This window comes from Dasypus novemcinctus (genome assembly GCF_030445035.2).
Source record: "Dasypus novemcinctus isolate mDasNov1 chromosome 8 unlocalized genomic scaffold, mDasNov1.1.hap2 SUPER_8_unloc_1, whole genome shotgun sequence".
NCBI lineage: Eukaryota > Metazoa > Chordata > Mammalia > Cingulata > Dasypodidae > Dasypus > Dasypus novemcinctus.
In genome coordinates, this window is record NW_026688123.1 from 2,169,356 (window position 1) to 2,179,420 (window position 10,065).

At 38.2% G+C, this 10,065-nt stretch overlaps 1 pseudogene; it reads right to left on the reverse strand.

The window, feature by feature from the left end:
• Positions 1-621: 621 nt before the first annotated feature.
• Positions 622-1,831, reverse strand: LOC101428014 (protein-L-isoaspartate(D-aspartate) O-methyltransferase pseudogene; annotated as a pseudogene).
• Positions 1,832-10,065: the final 8,234 nt, after the last annotated feature.

Below are 10,065 nucleotides of genomic sequence, written 5' to 3' on the forward strand. Positions count from 1 at the left end.
AAGTTTAGAATACCAGCTTCAGTTAATAGTCCTGTATTTTTAAAATTCCCAATGACAAAATCTTTTAAAATTTGTCACAAATGAAAACAAAATGTGAAAGGGTATGGTAACTTATCTCATTGGCTCCAGTATATGTTTGTTTTTTATTCAAGAGTTTGGTATTTCAAAAACAAATCTCTTCCTGAGAAATAAAGATCTGAAGGAAATAAGGCATAATCTTCAGATTTTTTTTCCTCTTTTACTTTTAACTTTATTTGGCAAAGCAGCACTGCATAAACTGTTCAGTGACTAGGACACAGCTTACACAGCATATTAAAGTCATATACATTATCAGCAGTGAATTGGAAACAAAACAAAACAAAACAAAAAAACAATGCTGAGCTACAAGTTTCCTATAATTTTTAGAGAAAGGAAGAACTATGTCAGTTATGTCCAATCTGAACAGCTGCGTTATTAGGAACATCACTTGCCATCTTAAGTTTTAATATTTACAAATGCCTAGTTTTAAGGTAACAAAGCAGCTGATTGTATCTACAACATGCTATTCTATGACACCACATCAATAGCTTTAAAAAGAAGCTCATCTCTATTTTCTTAGTAGCATCTAACAGACATCCAAATACCAAGAATCATAACTTGTGAATGGTGGTGGTATCTGATGCACAAAAGCAAATCTGATAAATTAATATTGGAACAGAGTTAAGTGCCCAAGAAAAAAAAACACTCCTCAAAATCAGAATTACAAACTAAGTTTTCCATTTTGCAGAACCCCTTCTTTCATTATTTGAAAGTAAAATGTGGGCATGTTAAAGTAATAATACACAAATTTACGCTTTGCATCTTCCCTCTACCAATTTGGCTCTGCCTCTTTGAAGAACTCCAAACCCTACAAAACCACACATTTTCATGCTGAAATTAATAGTGTAACAAAGTCCAAAACAAGCTGTGATGCTGTTGGTTTTTAAAAAGCTTGGAGGGCTGAGATGAGCAATCCACTGGTCAAGCCCAGGTTGCTTTTACAGTTCATCCCTGGACCACTGCTTGTCCTTATCTGTTAAAGGCATGTAGATCACTCCCATCAAAGGTTTCATTTTGACGCTGCCGTCTTGTAGCTTATCATACTGCTCCAACATCTGGTTTCCCCCCGCAGGACCGACTGGCAATATCAATCTCCTGCCAGGCTTTAACTGATCTATTAGTGCCTGGGGTACAACTGGCGCTGCAGCCCCTACATGAATAGCATCGTAAGGAGCTTCCTGGGCATATCCCATTCTTCCATCCCCCACAACCAGTTGCGCTCTCCCTGAAGACAAGAGCATTGGACCATCCTTTCTGACATTATTTATTGAGTCATCTACTAGCTCTTTAATATGATCAATTCCTATGACTTTTCCGCTAGCTCCAACCATACGTGCAAAACATGCAGTAAGGATTCCACTTCCAGATCCTACATCTAGAGCTTTAGCCCCTTCATGCAATTGATCAAATAGAAGTTCTAACGCATAAGCATGCATGTGCGGAGCACTGATTGTTGCCTGGAAGCCTGTTGATTGTGGAGAACCCACGTAAGGGTTACATTTTGCATAATGGGAGCGGTCTGTGGCCAGCATTACTTCAAATACTTTATCTGTCTTCATGATTCCATTTTTGCGGAGGTTGTAGATGAGCTCCGAGTGGCTGGCGCCGCCGGATTTCCAGGCCATCACGAAGCACACTCGGAGCAGGTACAGGATCACCTTCAGGGCGGCGTCGGTCCCCAGCAGCTTCCCCAAGAGTGAGACCACCTCCCACACGGTCACCACCCTGCCCGTGTCCCCGCCGGAGCCGCCGCCGCTGCTGCTGCCCATCTTCAGATTTTGTAAGGCTTTGTGGCTGTTCACTATACTTTTCTCAAATCTTGTATATTTCATATATTTCATAAGAGAAACCAATCTAAAAAAATAGGCAGAAAAACATACAGTGCAAGTACTATGACATACGTAATTATATAAGTGTTGTATATATCAACCAAAATAGAAATAAAGCGAAAAATAAAAAGGGAGAAAGAACAGCTTTCTTTATTGATAGCTGTAACAAGAAAACTTAACAATCAAAAACTTGTATGCGCCTACCAGGATTGCTTATGACTCCCAAACTGATAGACCCTAAAGGAGAAACTGACAAATTTTTAACATAATGGGTGTTGGGAACTGATCCAGCCCAATTCCTTATATACCATTCTTCTTTCTGTTGGACACTGGTAGATGCTGTGCTTTAGGCAGATATTGGTCAGCTGCTTCCCCACAGTGGTTTATGGTGAAAATAAACCTCTGTCCAAATTCTGTCATACATACAAATGTTTTTTAAAGATTTACTATTGGCATTCAGGTACAAAACATTTCCTATAGCCTGTCCTGTCAGCGTGAGAAAGCCAAGCCCTGCCTTTTAGGTGGGGCGGCCGCCTCTCGCTGGCTCCCCAAGGTGGTGGTGATGGGCCCCAGGCTGATCCCCTTCCAGCCCAGCGGTGGACTCCATGCTGTTTTAGGATTAGGCCTCAGCACCCAGTGTGTGTGGGGGGGGGGCAAAGTCCTAAATTATTCTAGCTAATCTCAGAGTCTTGGATGCTACTGATCTAACCTCAGTTATTCTAACAAGCTACTGCTGCCACACTCTTCAGGAACACAATGCTTATTGTTGGAGGCTGTTGATTAGTGAAAAAATTAACAAAAGAGCTTGTGGTAGGGAAGCAGACTTGGCCCAGTGGTTAGGGCATCCGTCTACCACATGGGAGGTCCGCGGTTCAAACCCCAGGCCTCCTTGACCCATTTGGAGCTGGCCCATGTGCAGTGCTGGTGTGTGCAAGGAGTGCTGTGACATGCAGGGGTGTCCCCTGTGTAGGGGAGCCCCACATGCAAGGAGTGCACCCCATAAGGAGAGCTGCCCAGTGTGAAAGAAAGTGCAGCCTGCCCAAGAATGGTGCTGCACACACAGAGAGCTGACACAACAAAATGATGCAACAAAGAAACACAGATTCCCATGCCGCTGACAACTACAGAAGCGGACAAAGAAGAAGATGCAGCAAATAGACACAGAGAACAGACAACCAGGGTGGGGAGGGGAGGGGAGAGAAACCAATCAATCAATCAAAAATGAGAATAATAAAGAGCTTGTGGTAGCCATCTCTGCAATATGGATTTCCTGATTAGATGCTCACTGTTCATAGGGGGTTCCTTATTTTCTATGTCACACAGACATAGTGTGTGTGCTGAGGTATTCTAAGGTGAGGTACACCCTAATACTGGGACTCTAAAAGGCATATTTACTCATAAACTGTCAGATAAATCAGATGAAATATAAGAATTTGAATTTCACAATGAGCAAACTTGATACATACACTGTACTCAGCAAATAGGGCACCCACATTGGTTTCAAATACACCTGAAACATTTAAAAAATTGACTAGGACATAACTACTCAGTCAATTGCATAAAATAAGGCAATGTCCACTGACCCCAATGTAATAAAACTAAAGATCAGGTATAAAATGCAACTGAAAAAGTCCATAATGAAGAATTTTAAAGCACATGCAAATGATTCATGGCCGAAGGAGGAAGTGAAAATGGGAATACAGAATATTTAAGACTGCGCTATTTCAAAGTAGTAGGAGTACACATGGAATGAAACCAAAACAATACTTGTAGGGAAATTTCAGTTCACAAATACTTGAATGCCTACTTTGCCACATACTATTCAGTATGCTGCAGATACAGCAGTGAAGGGAATACGTAATGTTTCTGTTCTCAGGAAGCTCACATTTCTTTATTTGAGAGACTAATAAACAGAAATAGGGTGATTAGATGTTGCATTCCTTTGGGGCCATTGTGGGATTTGGCTTTTACTCTGTTTTATTGGGACTAAATTAGGCCAAGGATTGAAGCAGGGAGAGGAAGAGCACTTGAGGGAACTAAGACAATACACATGATCAGATTGTCAAGTCAGATTCAAAAGAGAAATCTTAACAAATATCAAGCTTTACTAATAATATCAAGGGTGATGGGGTAATTCCAGAACACTGAAGAAGCTTTGTGAAATCCAGAACTGCTTTTATAACTCCCCAGCTGTTTCCTTCCTGCATTAGGCCTCTCCTTGACCAAGAATTAGCATATGATGCATCTATTGCATATGGGGCATCACTTAGACAAAAACTATTTATTTAGGTCATGAGATAACTCCATTTTATACTCCAAAGATTACACCACTAACAACATTTTCCAGAGAACCAGGTCCCATAAACCTATGCATCCCAGTTTTATTTACATTGACTGCCCCAGGCAATTCAAATATATCTGCTAAAACGTTCAGTAATTAATTAATGTAGTTGTACTAAACCCAAATGAAGGAAATATTAAAAAAAAAAAACAACCACCTGATTTAGTTGTTTAGAAGAGACTTTTTTAAGAGGGATTTTTTTTTAAAACCTTTTTTCTTAAAGATACATAGATTACACAAAATGTTACATTAAAAATAATAAGAGGTTCTTAAATACCCCCACTCCCCACCTTCCCTCTCCTCCCACATGAACAACCTCTTTCATCAATGTGGCACATTTATTGCATTTCATGAATACAATTTGGAACACTGCTATACAGCATGGATTATAGTTTAAATACGTTGTAATTTACACTCTCTTCCAGTCCATTCAGTGCATTAAGCCAGGATATATAATGTTCTGCATCTGTTCCTGCAATATCATTCAGAGCAAAAAGTTACAGAAAGGTTGAAAATTAATGGAAAAGGGTGTGTCATGCAAACACAAAAAGAAATGTAAAACTAAATCATAAAAAGGAGACGAGGCAAGAAATATTACTAGAGAAAAAAACATAAAGATTAATGTATCAATTGAAGAGAAAAACACGAAAAATGCTTAATACATATGCACTTAATAACAAAGCTTGAAAATATATAAGGCTAGTGTCAGAACTAAAAGAAGAAAAAGCCCAATCCAAAATCAGTTGGAGAATTCAACATACCACCCTTAGTAGCAGAAAGAAAAAATAGACAAAAGACTCAAGCATATTGAAGCATCTTAACCAGCTGGACCTAATTAACAGAATATTAAAGTTAACAACTTCAAAATACAGTCTTTTCTGATCCCTATTGAATATTTACTCGAATAGACAAACTTTCAAAAAGCATATGTTCTCTGAGAATTACACCAAAAGTCAATTAACTGAAACTAGAATAACCCCCAAATATTTTGAAAATAACACCATAACCCATGAGTCAAAAATCTCAAGGGGAATTAGAAATATTTTAATGAAGATAAAAAAGCAGACCAAAATTTGAGTTATGCAGCTAAAGCTGTGCTCTGAGAGAAATTTTTGGGCCTAAATGCTTATTTTATAAAAGAAGAAAGACAATGATCTAAGCTCCCATCTTGGGAAGCTAGAAAAAGAACAATAAACACCAGAGATATAGAAGAAAGCATACAATAAAGATGAGAAAAGAAATCAATGAAATGGAGAAGTTGCAGTAGAGAAAACAAAGAGCACAAAAGCTAATTCCTTATAAAGATTAATACAGTTGTTAAATGAATTAAGGGGCAGAAAGGACACATTTCCAATATCAGGAATGAAAGAGCATTGTGCAGACTTCAAAAAGGTAATTTTAGATCATTTGGACAAACTCCTTGAAAAACAAATCATTTAAGCTTTATTCTTTGCGTGGGAGAGTATGGGCTATGATGTGGACCATTGACCTTGAGGTGCAGAGATGCCCAGAGATGTACTTACCAAATGCAATGGATGTGTCATGATGATGGGAGTGAGTGTTGCTGGGGGGAGAGTGGTGGGGTGGGGGTGGTGGGGTTGAATGGGACCTCATATTTTTTTAATGTAATATTTTTACAAAATGAATAAAATTTTTTTAAAAAAGCTTTATTCTTTGAAGTAATGTAGTATTTGAGTTTATGATAGAAAAATAGAAAAGAGTGCCTAGAAATAGCCCTACAGGTATATCTCAACCACAACATGTACCATGGCAAATTAGTAGGGAAATAATGGTATTTCCAATAAGTGGTACTGGGTCAATGGGATGTGTACCTGGGGGAAAAAATTACTTAGAACCATATCTCACATCACTCATAAAAACTTAATTTGAGATTGATCAAAATATAACCTCTTATATTTTTTAATGTAACATTTTGTATGATCTATGTATCTTGGAAAGAAAAAAAGATAGTAAATCAACCAAAAAAAAAAAAGTAAAAATGTAAGAGGTAAATCAATAAAGTTTCCAGAAGAAAGCATGGGAGAATATATTCTTGGCCCAGAGATAGGCAAACGTTTCTTAAACAGGATACAAATGACAGTAACTGTAAAAAGAAATATTGCTAAATTAAACTTTAATAAAAATATATTATAAATATATTAAAAGATAATATATTCATTAAAATATACCAAAAGGGGGAAATGTAAACCAAGACCAGTTTATTTGTAATTCTTATGTCCGAATACATTTCTCATGTCAGGCATACAAAATTATGAAATTTTCTGGACTATTTGTTTATCCTACAAATTACAGACATACCTTGTTTTATTGCCCTTCACTTTATTGTGCTTCATGGATATTGGCTTTTTTACAAATTGAAGAATTGTGGCAACCCTTCATCGAGCAAGTCTATGGGAGCCATTTTTCCAACAGCAGGTGCTCGCTTTCTGTCTGTGTCACATTTTAGTAATTCTTGAAATATTTAAAACTTTTCCAGTATTATATCTGTTATGGTGATCTGTGATGGGCTTTATTTGATGTTAACTATTGTGATTGTTTTGGGGTGCCACAGACCATGATGTAAGACAGCGAACTTAACCAATAAATGCCCATGTTTTCTGACTTCTCCACTGAACAGCCATTTCCTCCACTCTCCCTCTCCCTGGGCCTCCCTGTTCCCTGAGGCATAATATTGAAATTAGGCCAGGTAATAACTCTGCAATGTCCTCTGATTGATCAAGTGAAAGGAGAGTTACATGTCTCTCACTTTAAAGCACAAGCTGGAAACAATTAGGTTTAGTGAGGAAGGCATGTCGAAAGCTAGGCCTATTGCACCATTTACTCAAGCTGTGAATGCAAAGGAAAGTTCTTGTATAAAATTAAAACTGCTACTCCAGCAAACACAAGAATGATAAAAAAGTAAAACAGCCTCATTACTAATGTGGAGAAAGTTTTTGTGGTCTGGATAAAAGGTCAAACTAGCTACAACATTCCCTTAAGCTAAAAGCTAATCCAGAGCAACTCTCTTCAATCCTATGAAGGCTGAGAGAGTGAGGAAGGTGCAGAAGAAAAATTTGAATCTAGCAGAGTTTGGTTTATGAGACTTAAGGAAAGAAGCTGTCTCTATAACATAAAAATACAAGGTGAAACAAGAAGTGCTGATGTAGAAGCTGCAGCAAGTTATCCAGAAGCTCTAGCTAAGATAATTGATGAAGGAGGCTACACTAAACACAGGTTTCCAATATAGTTGAAAAGGCCTTCTACTGGAAGAAGATGCCATCTGGGACTTGTATAACTACAGAGGAGAAGTCAAGTCCTGGCTCCAAAGCTTCAAAGGACAGGCTGACTCTCGTTAAGGGCTAACGCAGCTGATGACTTTAAATTGAGGTCAATGCTCATTTACCTTTCTGAAAATCCTAGAGACCTTAAGAAAGATGATAAATCAACTCTGCCTGTGCTCTAATATGGTGGATGGAATAGTTTAAGCCCACTTTTGAGACCTACTGTTCGGAAAAAAATAATCCTTTTAAAATATTACTACTCACTGGCAATGCACCTAGTCACCCAAGAGCTGATGGAGATGTACAGTGAGATTAATGTTGTTTTCATACCTTCTAACACAATATCCATTCTGCAACCCATGAACCAAGATTATGTTTGACTTTCAAGTCTTATAATTTAACATACATTTCATAAGGCTATAGCTGTGGTAGATAGGAATGCCTCTAATGGATCTGGGAAAAGGTGATTGAAAACCTTTTGGAAAGGTTCTAAATATGAAGAACATTTCTGATTCAATGGAAGGAGTTGAAAATACCCACATTAACAAGCATTGGAAGGAAGTAGACTTGGTCCAATGGATAGGATGTCCACCTACCACATGGGAGGTCTGTGGTTCAAATCCCAGGCATCCTTGACCCATGTGGAGCTGGCCCATATGCAGTGCTGATGCACGCAAGGAGTCCCATGCCACACAGGGATGTCCCCCACATAGAGGAGTCCCACATGCAAGGAGTGCCCTGTAAGGAGAGCTGCCCAGCATGAAAGAAAGTGCAACCTGCCCAAGAATGGTGCCACACACATGGAGAGCTGACACAACAAGAAGATGCAACAAAAAGAAACAGATTCCCAGTGCTGCTAATAAGGATAGAAGTGGTCACAGAAGAACACATAGCGAATGGACACAGGGAGCAGACAACTCAGGGTGGGGAGGGGGAAGGGGAGAGAAATAAATAAAAAAAAACTTTAATAAAAAAACACACACAAAAAAACAGGCATTGGAAGAAGTTGATTCTCAGCCTCCTGGATGACTTCAAGGAGTTCAAGACTCCAGTGGAGGAAAGTAACTACAGATGTTGTAGAAATAGCAAGAGAACTAGAATTAGAAGTGGAGCCTGAAGATGTTACTGAATTGCTGCAATCTCATAATAAAATTTTGATTGATGAGGAATTGCTTCTTATGGATGGGCAAAGAGTGGTTTCTTGAGATAGAATCTGTTCCTGGTGAAGATGCTATAAATATCGTTGAAATGACAGCAAACGATTTAGAATATTACAGAAACTTAGCTGATAAAGCAGTGACAGGGTTTGAGAGGACTGACCAATTTTGAACTAAGTTCTGTGGGTAAAATACTATTAAACAGTATTACATTCTACAGAGAACTCTTTCATAAAAGGAAGAGTCACTGGACACACTAAACATCATTGTTATTTTAAGACCCAACTTTCCACAACCAAAACCCTGATCTGTCAGCAGCCACAAATATCGAGGCAAGACCCTCCACCTGCAGAAGATTACAACTCCTGAAGATGCAGATGATGGTTAGCATTTAAAAAGCAATAAAGTATTTTAATTAGGGTCTTCACATTGCTTTTTTGGACACAATGCTATTTCACACTTTATAGAGTGAAGTCTAATGTAAACACAACTTTTATATGCATTAGGAAACCAAAAATTTTGTTTTGACTTGCTTTATTGTGATACTGTATTGCAGTGGTCTAGAACTAAAGTCCCAATATCTGAGGTATGCCTGTACTGAAATATTTACAGATGAAATGATACAATGGCTGTAATTTACTTCAAACTGTTCAGTGGGGAAGGTTGGGTAGGTATGTGAGGATATAGAGAAAAAAAAAAAGATTAGCCATGAGTTGATGATTGCTGAACCAGTAAAGGCTACTTGAGGATTCATTGTACAATTCTTTCCCATTTTGTATATGTTCGAAAATCTCCACAATAAGAAATAAAACCAAATACTTCAAAGAACAGGAAGGATGCAGAATATTAGGGGCTGTTTCCATGCCACCCAGGGAGGAGGGAAGACTGTTTAGGAGAGAGTCAGAGGACACAAGTGTTTTGCTAATTTTCTCCAGAGTACCATGTGGTCATGCAGGACCAGGAATGGTGCACTGGTAAATAGCAGAGGTTCTGGAGTCAAACCTTCTCACTTCAGGTTTTGACTCTTCTCATTGATTTAGTTCCTCAGTGTCTCAATTTTATCTGTATCAAGGGGTTAATAAAAGGACAACTATATCATAGGGTTCTTTTAAGGATTAAAGAACAAAATATATAAAGGCAGAACCATAATTGGCTTATGGTAATTAATGTCCACCTTAGTTACTATTTTTCTTTCTAATCTCCCTTTCTTTTCCTTTTTATATTGATCTTCATATTGATCTCTCTCTCTCCACCTCTCTCTTCATTTCTTCCCTCTTTCCTTATTCATCTCTTCTTTTCCTCTTCTTTTTGTATTACCAAGTCTAAATTAAGAGGCTTATGAGCAAATTGTATTCACCCAGGGAAAAATAAAGGATGTT